The following is a 10,103-nucleotide window of genomic DNA, read 5'->3' as shown; positions in this document are numbered from 1 at the left end:
TCAGGAATGAGTTGTTTAAAGAAGGCAGCCACACTACTTCTCCCCAGTACTGCTTCCGCCACTTACTGTAATGATAGGGCATACTTAATCTACTTTCACCTTCATATAGTGCTTCTTTAAAGTTTGTAACATTTATAGGACTTTCCTGTTGTTTTCATAGAATTTATGTTACTATACAACATTTAACCCTACAGCACAGACTCTGCCGTTTGTGTAGCCCAGGTCAAAGCAATTTGATAATTAGAAAAGATTGACATTAATTTTGCAGTTCATGTCGGCTAAATTTCAAGCGTAACACTGAACTTGAATGCACCAAACAGTGTACACCGCTGTACATGGGGGGTATCTAGCTTCTCAACAGGCAATCAGAGATCACGGAGGTCGAGCGCCGCCAGTGCAGAGAAAGAGGTGAAAGATTTAGGCAGTGTTTTTTGCAGTGCTGTGTTGTAATCGCTCCCTGAAGGATGCAGCCCCTGAGTTGGGTCGTGGAAGCATTCTTTTAGCAGCTTTGTTTTTTTTTTGTTTTTTTTTACTTCGACTCTTGAAAGAAGGGTGGCATCGTATTAAGGAGGAAGCCCAGAGTTAATAAAATAAGGAGTTCAGGGAAGGGTGAGGAAACAAATGAGAGACAAGTTAGATTAACTAGTCTATCAAGCACCTTGCAAGCTTTGGAAGATTTGAAGCTAAGACCCTCAGCTTTGAATCGATAAAAAAAGGTTTGAAAGGGTGAGAAATGTGTGAAATGTCCACTACTTGGAGACTTTTTGTATATGAGTAGTTTGAAAGGTAATTTCTGGTGCAACTTTCCATTGCATTATTATGACAGTAATGCAGGGAAGGAAATTAAGCACAGCATTTTATACCTCTGAAACAAACTCATGTGTAATTATTCTGATTTTTTTCTATTTTGATTCCTCTGGTTATGATAAGCCATCATATTGTTGACTCAGTGATTAAATCTTAAACCTTCTTTTATATGATTAGAAAAGTAGAGTAAATAATTGAAATTTTAGAGCTCATAGTTGACAGATTTTTTTTAAGGTGCTTCTAAAAAAAGATAGCAATAGATATTTGTGACCTCATCTGTAAGTCAGGTTTTGACTGGATAGGAAAAATAACAAATAACAGAGGACCTGATAAGATCCTGACTAAATCAGATGATGAGTCAAAAGTTCCTTATAGAAGAGACACAGAGGAAGAGATAAAAAAAAAAAAAAAAAGTACACAGATCATTACCACATTTTTTCATATCAGTTGACCTCCTGTAAATGTTCTGTTTTCACAGTAGCCAGAACCAGCACATTTTTTTGTTTGTTTGTTTGTTGTTGTTTTTTATGCATGCATTCAATTATTTCTGTATGTGTCAGTGTCAATCTTCTTTTTGATTCAAAACAACAAAAGAGCTGCCTCTATTTTATTTTTGCTTGTATCATCATCGTTGCTCAGTTCCTTGGCTTCATGATAGTTTCTTTCTTTTGATACTAGTCATGTAGTTCTCAGACCAATCTATATTGTCACTATACTGTAAACCACATGCACCGTCCATCCAGTCTTAAATAGAAGCCATATACTTCATGTTGTAATTGCCACCAGCTCCTTGGGACCGTGACTTGAGAGCAGCTCCCCCTCCATTTCTTAACCAGGATGCTTAGTGTGAGGGATTGCCATTGCCATTAATGAGTCGATGCAATCAATTGGTTTTCCTTAGATAGAAAACTTAGAGTCAATTTGACTGTATGATCTGGTGAACTGTAAGGTACCTTGAGATGACATGTGTTGTGAATTGGCACTATTTAAATAAATGAAATGAAATGTATATATAAATAAAATGAAATGAATTAAAATTAATTAAGTACATTTGAGTCTCTTTTTTTAAATATGATGGAGCAAAACACTTAAATTCTTCAAAAACAGATGTATCAGACAAGTAGTCAGACACTGGAAGAGAAAAACATAACTTATAATCTTAACAATAAGAATATAGTTAGAAAATCCAGAAGTAAAATAAATTATCTTTGTGTTGGTTGAGTTTTTAGCAGTAAATGACAAAATAAAGCATGAATTTATTGACCAACACACCCCATGAAATTGCAAAGGATGGTTTGGTCCTCAGGTCCTCTATTGATGCATCAGGTCTGTTAGCAGCAGTCTGCTTGTACCGGTGCTTATGTGCCACACACACATAATTTGGCACAGTGACAACAAATGGAGCAACGAAAAAATGTGTAAAGAAGCAGCAGTGTGGAAACAAACGGCCACAGTTGAAAAATGGTTTGTTACCTGAGTAGTTCAAATTAATGGCAGATTACTATTAATCTGTAAAGTTAAATAAAGTAGCCAGCTGCTAGCTACGACTACTTAGTTAATCCTCTTTAAGTTCAGAATCACATAATATTTTTTTATGAATTCTTTTTAAATAATTATATTTTATTCAAATTTGACCAAATTCCAAATAAGGCTAAATAATAGGGGGATAATCATGTATTCCAGTAGGGGCCGCCATATGTATGTAAAGGTTTCCCCATTACATTTAAATTAGTAAAACAGAAAAATGTCTCTATAGCATTGAGTTACTATTTGAGGTTTATCCTTAATCCAGTTAAACAGAATATATTTTCATGCAAAGTATAAAAGTTTTTTAACAATTTAAAGTTTGTTCTTATCTATCAATTTGTTGGAAGGTATCAGCCCTAACAAAAACTGACCCAGATCCTTACATACAGTAGTCTCCAATTCACTATTGTACTGATTTCTTTTGTTTCAGGAGACCAGGAGATTTTGGAGATTTTTTTTTTGTAAACAGATTATCCACTAGCAGCAGCCCTGTCTATTCAGTGCATCTTTACAGCAATTTTAATGCCTGCATATTTTTTGGGGGGTCATTATTAAAATCTTCCATGGGATCCCAAATTCCTAGCTGTCCCCCTGGACTCTTTCTCTGCTGATCTTCTAGTTATACATAGAAGGAAAAGCTGAAGGAGGCAGAGAAAGAAAGGAGACACTAGCATGAAAATGATAAAAAAAAAAAATAGCTTGCGGCTTTGAGCCGACTTACAACATTATAAAGAAAAACAAATACTACTGAAATATGAAAAAAGCATGCAAATACCCCTATACACAGACGAAGTGGGAGGGAGAGAAGAGTAAAGAAGGTAACTGAAATAGGTGCTTGAGGAAATGTAGGTGTGCTCCAGAAAAGACACCATTAGTCAGCAAGGAAAAATGAACTATTTAGAGGATCTGGCCCTCACACACAAACACACCCACACACACGTGCTTCTTCAGGTTAATGGTTGAGTGGTAATGCTGTGTTAATTCATCTGAACACATTAACAATTTATATCGAATTCCCGCGCCATAATATCTTGCCTGCAGCACAAATTAGTACAAATTGTCTGCTGTGGGGTAGCGGCGATGGAGCTGATGGGCTTACTAATAAGTCAGGACATGCCATGTGTCACCAGGCTCACCCTGTCGCATGAACTAATATCCTCTATGATTTAGCAGGACATTAGCTGTGATGTTGGTGTGGAGAGATAGTGGTCTTGTGGAATAAAAGTGCAAGGAATCTTTGTCATAAATGACAGTGATGCAGGAGATGGGGGCTCATCCTGTAACGAGTAGGCTGCCAGTTCGACCCTTTACTCTATCAGTCTTTCATTTTAGACTTGGGCAAAGACACTTTTCTTCCTTGCCAGCTATCGGTCGGCAAAGCACTGGTGGCACCAATTCTATGGCAGCCTTGCTTCTGCACTCTGCCCTACGGCAGATGCGGCTTCAATCTAGCTTGCCACCAACAGTGTTTAAATATGCGCCTGAATTACTGAATGTTGCCATGAAGGCACATACTATGGTGTTTGGTGCACTTGGAGATAATAAATTGCAATATAAGTACAGTGTATTTATATCAAGCTTTTTAACCTTCCAAAGTGAACTAAAAGTATAGAGATAATTAAATATTGGCTTTTGCTTTGCAGAGTGAAGTAGCTTTTTTCTGGTGCTATTTTTCCATTCTGGGAGAAAGTAGCTTTTCCCCCACATATGGGTGCAAATAAAATGAAATCTACTTTTAACCCATTTCCTTGGGGAGCAGTGGACTGCCATTGTGCAGCGCCCGGGGAGCAGTGTGGGGTTATGGGTCTTTGCTTAGGGACACAGAGTGGCAGTCTGTGGGAGTGGGGCTCCAACTCAGAACCTCTGGATTCCAAGCGCAATGCCCTAACCACTACGCCGCCACTCAACAAATTGTCAGAACTGGGGGTCAAATAAGTAAATAAATAAAAATTATGTCTTAATGAATATTTTCTTGACTTAAGATGACTTAAAATATAAAATAAACACTTGCTGCCACTGTGCAGATAAAGTACTGTACTAAAAGAGCTGCTTCATCACAAAAAGCATTGTGCCCTTCCTTACATTAAAACTTGCTGGACAGTCCAGGTACAGTACATGTAGGTTGTTCCTGCAGGAATTAGTAATAGCTGTCCTATAACGTCAACACAAATAAGTTTGGAGAACTTTTGAGGAAATCAGTTACCTCACAAGTTATATGTTAAAAAATTTAAAGTCACATTCAGTTTTTATGACTTAGTGGTTCATTTTAACTGTCGGTCTGGTTGCAGTTAACAATTTATGGCTTAAAGTTTGATGTCCCAACAAGCTTTAATGTTGTTTGTGAAACCAAGAAAGCAAAATCTGAGCTGAAAGGAGATAGAGTTCCTTTTGGTTTTGGTTGACATCTTGTAACTGGGCAGTCCCCATTTTTTCCCTGTTGAAATTGGTGGGGGAGAAATTCAGTGATAAAATCTGTCTCTGAACCATCTGTCTGGTGATCTACTTGATTGGAACAGGCTGTGATAACCTTAACATTAGTTTTCTCACTATATGAGTGCATGTTTCACTGAACAGAATAGATTAGGCGTTTTCTCCAAACTTAAGATGGAAATTACCTTTCTTAAAAAGATTTAATTTCTCACAGAAAATATAGTAGTCAATGAATTTCACAGATGAATTTCACAGATGTTGTAGCTTTTTTTTCAACTATGTGTCATGGTTGGTTTAGGAAATAAACCCATATGCAGAACACCACTGGAGACTGGGTAAAAGTTCAACAGAGTTTATTAAAGATTTGTACAAGAAAATATGAACTGGATTCTGGAAACAGGTCCGGGCAGGATTCTCAGGCGTCTGCAAAGAGACGAATAGTTTGATTAGCCAGATTTACTGATTAGTAGTTGAGTTTGCTGATATTTCTGAAAATACCTTGACAAGATTCAGACTTTCAACTCTGAGAGAGGGAACCGGTTGGGTCCAGAGACTGTTGGTTCAGCAGAGTGCTCAGCAGCTGCAGCGTCTAGCTTCTGACTGTAGTGTCAGACCTTGGGTTGAGTGAATAAGCTCTTTTCCCTGAGAGCAGCAGGTGGATTCCAGAGTTAGATCTTCAGATTTGGCTCTCTAGGGCAGGCAGGCAGGTAACAGGCTAAGCTCATCCAGAGCTTCACACGAGAGACAGGTTTCCTAGGAGCGAGAAGACAGAGGCAGGTTAGAATTGGGTTTCTCTTGGGAGACAAAGATTCTAGAAATCACAGAGGCTCAGGTTCGCTAACCAAACTTGGTCAACACTGCGGCGTTGAAGGAAGGTCTGGCAGCTGCTTATATAGGCAGGTCTCCTGATGGGCTGATGAGTGTCAGCTGTGCTGGAGGGCTCCAGCCCAGGAGATCCACAGCACACTCTGCTGGAGAAGGTGGAGAATCTCCAGATCCCAACACTATGTCTTAATTATAAGAAGTCTGAAAATAACTCTCATCTCCACACGAAATAGATTTCCACTGAAACACCTTGATGTTAAGATATTTTTAGTTGTCAAACAAATTAAACCCTCCCTCAATACATATGTCACTTCATGGCTCCAAAGTGTATAATGTGTAATTCTTTGGTTTGCCATTATTCTGTGATTGACAGTGTATTCTCCAACATATTAGATATATTACTGGCATGAATCATTAATTCTGTGTTTTTCTTGTTATGGGATTATTAGAATATGTTTTTGACCAGGTGACTTGTTATATCTGGCAGTTAAAGAGGAAACTGTTTTAAAAAAAGATTGTTGTCATACATTTTAGCAAAGAATTGTCCTAATTTTAACACTAAAGTGAAGCAAATCTGTTATGGAGGGTAATGTTATTATTTCCAGCTGGCTCAGTCCTGTTAGTTGTCGTGACAATAGCTTGTTGTCATCTTCCCTTTCCCATGGGAAGTGGGAGTATTTCTCTGTAATTCTGGCCAGTGTGTTTTGTTTTGCTGCTCAGGTCTTCCAGGGGGCTGCCATCCTTGATCTTTTGGCCCGGTAAAACCCAGCAGCTGCAGGTGGATGTATTCTTGGCATTTTATTGCTGGCTAAGTTGTTGAGCAGGCTGTCATTGTTTGAGATCACAGGCAGTTTGAATTATTGCTGTACCCAGCATTAACCCCCACATTCATTTGTTGTCTATGGATTTTCATAACTAAAACCGCCAATTTCTCAGTGGGGAAGGGAGGCCTCTTGTGTCTATTGATTTCTCCTTCTTTCTCATTCAAATAAAAGAAAATAGTGAGATCCTTTAGCAAAAAAAAAAAATATAATTAAAGGTCACTTGTACAAGATAGCTTTAGATAAACATTTTCATAGTTTGGCTAGGAATTGCAAAAAGCATCCAACATTACAGAAGGTTTGAATTCAAATACTATTAGAGTCTTTTTAAAAAATCTAGCGTTTACATATTTTAAAGGATTAAAAACAGCTCTTGGTACAAAACGTTGAGCCCTTGTAAACTATTATTCCAAGGAAAAACAAAAATGTTGTTATACAGACATATAATTTGTTATCATGCCCAATGCAGCTTTGTGCACCTAGCTGAAGATGGCTTTTGGAAATGTAGCTTCTGATCTGAGAAACTGAAAAGCATACTGTATTTGCACTAACCCTATTCTCATTACTTATGGTATCATTATTCTAATCTAGCATCTAACTACAAAACGTTGACATCTTAAACCTATGTTGTTTCATTTTACACAAATGGAGTATTCTTTTAAAAAGATTTTGGGATTTGTATATATAGGGATATCTGACATTAAAAATCAATCTAGGTTACTAAAAGGAACTTTGTTTTGCATCTGGGCCAGATTAGAACTGGTTCAGTTTTCAGCAGTGATTTTCTTTACTAATCGCACATACGGTAATAATCATGACTTTAAGATAAATATGTTTTGTTTAGTGTTGTTGGGGTCCCTACAACAAAAAAGTGCACAACTTCGGTCTTCTGAAGAGAAATTCTTATTGTTGTTATTTTTCTAAAATGATTTTTTTGTTTGTTTTTCAACTATGTAAACATCTTTCGCTTTCAGTCATCAGGTACCATCACAATAAGTAATTCAACTATGAGTTATTCTTTTTTAGATTTTTTGTTGTTCCCTGCTGTAGTTCCAAGCTGATTGCTTTTTTTGTGCCTTCTTTTCTTACCTCTCCTATGTACACTCTGTGGCACTTTTTCATTCCTGGCTAGCTTGTTGACCTTTTTCAAAAGAAGCTTTACCTAGAATATGTCAGAAATTAAATTCTAAGAAATTTCCAAGAGTTTTCCAGTCAACATAGTTCTTCAATTGTCTTTCACAAAAAAGTTGATCTTTTCCTAAAACTCTAAGTGGGTTTGAAATGTAATCCTGTTGATTTAGAATATTATAATCCAGGTTTGAGGTGTCTACGTATTGAAGTCATTGATCTATACTGTTTCTAATTTGCTCCAGATGCAAAAAAAAAAAAATATATAAATAAATATATATATATAAATGACAGTAATCATCCTTTTTAGATTTTTCATATATGTGGATGCATGCCCTGGACTAGTCATATCGATCCCAGCCTACAAGACTTTACCAATGGGTGGGATTGAAGTAAGTTGTGGTTCTGCAGCAAGTGACAAACTTTCATTATCAATGCGGAAGGATTGCCTGCATTTTTGCTTAGTAATTAGAAGTCAAAAAATAAAAAGAGTAATTTGGAAAGGCATTTCCAGGGAAGACATGCTAAATTTGCAGCCGACCACCAAGTCTGGAATGAGAGAAAAAGTGTGATTGCAGAACTTCTGTAGTTCTCTTATGCAGGCATTTGAACTTTCTTTTCTTTTTTTTGCACCAAATCCTCAAGCACCATATAAAGATTCCTTATTGTGTTTCATCAATGCAACAATACCTAAACCGCTCAGTAAAGGGCGATGAAGCAATACGCAGTGAATTCCACGCAGTGAAGTGGTGCGCCAAGAAGCGGCACACGGTGAATTCCAAGCGGTGAGAGTGTTCACTGCTCCTCCCTCACCTCATGCCACTATGTGACCTTTGCTCCAGGATAAACATTTAATCATGAATCCTTATTACATATTTAAGCCCACATAGTCATTTTTAATAGTAGGCTAATACACTTAGAGGCCGTGCTTATGTAAGACTTCTACACTTTTATGGCCCCAGACAGATTCGATTTTTGTTTTCTTTGGTCCAGTATGGCTCTTTAAGCAGTTTGAGTTGCCAACCCCTGATTTAGAATTTAGCACAATGCTTCAGCTATTACAGCAAAAAAGCACTAATCACGCCTGAAATATTGGTGTAGTAATAATTTCAGACTTTAACCATCCGAGGTACATTAAGACACTACCAAAGATTCCCTTTTAACACTTTTAAAGAACATTTCCAGGAATAATGATTCACAAAGGTCTTGAAAACTATTTAACATGTTTATTTTTAGTGAATTGAGAATTAAAGGTAGACCAGACAGTGTTGCTGATCCAGAATGCTGCTGCCTGTGTCTCACTCAAACTCAGAACAGGGCGTGTCAGTTCTAAAGCCCACCCCAGTTTAAAAATCCTTACACTGGCTCTACTAACGAATCAGAGAGAACAAACTGTAAAACACTTCTGTGTTTTTGGTGACAATAAATCACTAAAATGCTTAGCAGCAAAATACATTAGAGATGTTGTCAATGTATCAGACCCCCAGATCTCAGTATTCTGGTTCAAGTCTACTTTGCTTACTAAGAACTAAAACAGGGAGAAGCATTTATTTAGTTGTGATGCTCAACTAATCTGGAACGATCTCTCAGAAAACTGTAAAAGGGTGAAACCTAAAGTTGTTTTAAATCAAGATTAAAACCTATCTTTTTAGAGTGGCCTATCAATGTTAATAAATCTATACATGATTCTTGGAATTATTGTTTCAGAAAAAAACAACAACCCAATATCACAAATTTCGGTGTTAAAATGGCAGGTGTTAAAAACCAACCCCCTCCTGTCTAAACTACAGCTAAAAACAGTTATCGTTTCTTTTATCACCTCATGGCTGGATTCCTTTTGATTAGAATTAGCCAGGCTTTTCTCCAATGTCTCAGCTTATACAAAAACACAGTTGCACAATTGTTAATTGGTTTAAGTAGACAAGAGCACATAACTCTGGATTTAGCATCCATTTACAGACTTCCCTGTTCAGTTTCAAAATCCTCTTTTTGAGATTTCATTACCGTTTTATGTTTTGTAATGATCCTGCTCCTTCTTATATTAGTTGCTTCATGATTTTGCAATTGAATGCTATTAGATTGGCTGACTAAACACTAATGATTCTTCCAGACACAATTCGTGAATCCAGATGCACCAGAGGCTCTGCAGTTTTACTCCTAAAGACCAAAATAAGCTGCCACTGGAGGTCAGGCAGGCTCCATCTATCACTGTTTTTAAAACTTCCTCAAAGCAGTTTTTTTAAAGGTAGCATGATGTGTCATCTGTGTCTTAATAATTTACTATTTATCAATTATATTGTATGAGTTCATTAAGATGTAGAAAGAGGAGAGACTAAACTGGTTAAATTTGTAGTCCTCCACATACATTTCAGAGCAAAAAAAAAAAAAAAAGAAAAAACAAAGTGTCTGCAACCAATGCAACATGCATAATGCTTTGTTTGTATACCCTGGCTTTGTTTTGCTAGACTAAATGTGCACAGTGTTAGGTTTTCTTTCCATCTCCCCACCTGTTAAACTTGCTATTTTAGGACGGTGAAGAAAACAAGCAGCTCCTCAGAACCTAAC

At 37.1% G+C, this 10,103-nt stretch overlaps 1 protein-coding gene across 2 annotated transcripts in view; it reads left to right on the top strand.

Moving 5' to 3' along the window:
* Positions 1-10,103, top strand: part of LOC107091505 (protein FAM19A2-like) — a 128,294-nt gene that overhangs the window by 92,793 nt on the left and 25,398 nt on the right. The gene's annotated exons all lie outside the window — the stretch shown is intronic.

This window comes from Cyprinodon variegatus, unplaced genomic scaffold (genome assembly GCF_000732505.1).
Source record: "Cyprinodon variegatus isolate N-32 unplaced genomic scaffold, C_variegatus-1.0 Scaffold16, whole genome shotgun sequence".
NCBI classification, from domain to species: Eukaryota; Metazoa; Chordata; class Actinopteri; order Cyprinodontiformes; family Cyprinodontidae; genus Cyprinodon; species Cyprinodon variegatus.
The sequence above is the reverse complement of the archived record's forward strand: the minus strand, read 5'-3'. Positions and strand labels throughout refer to the sequence as shown.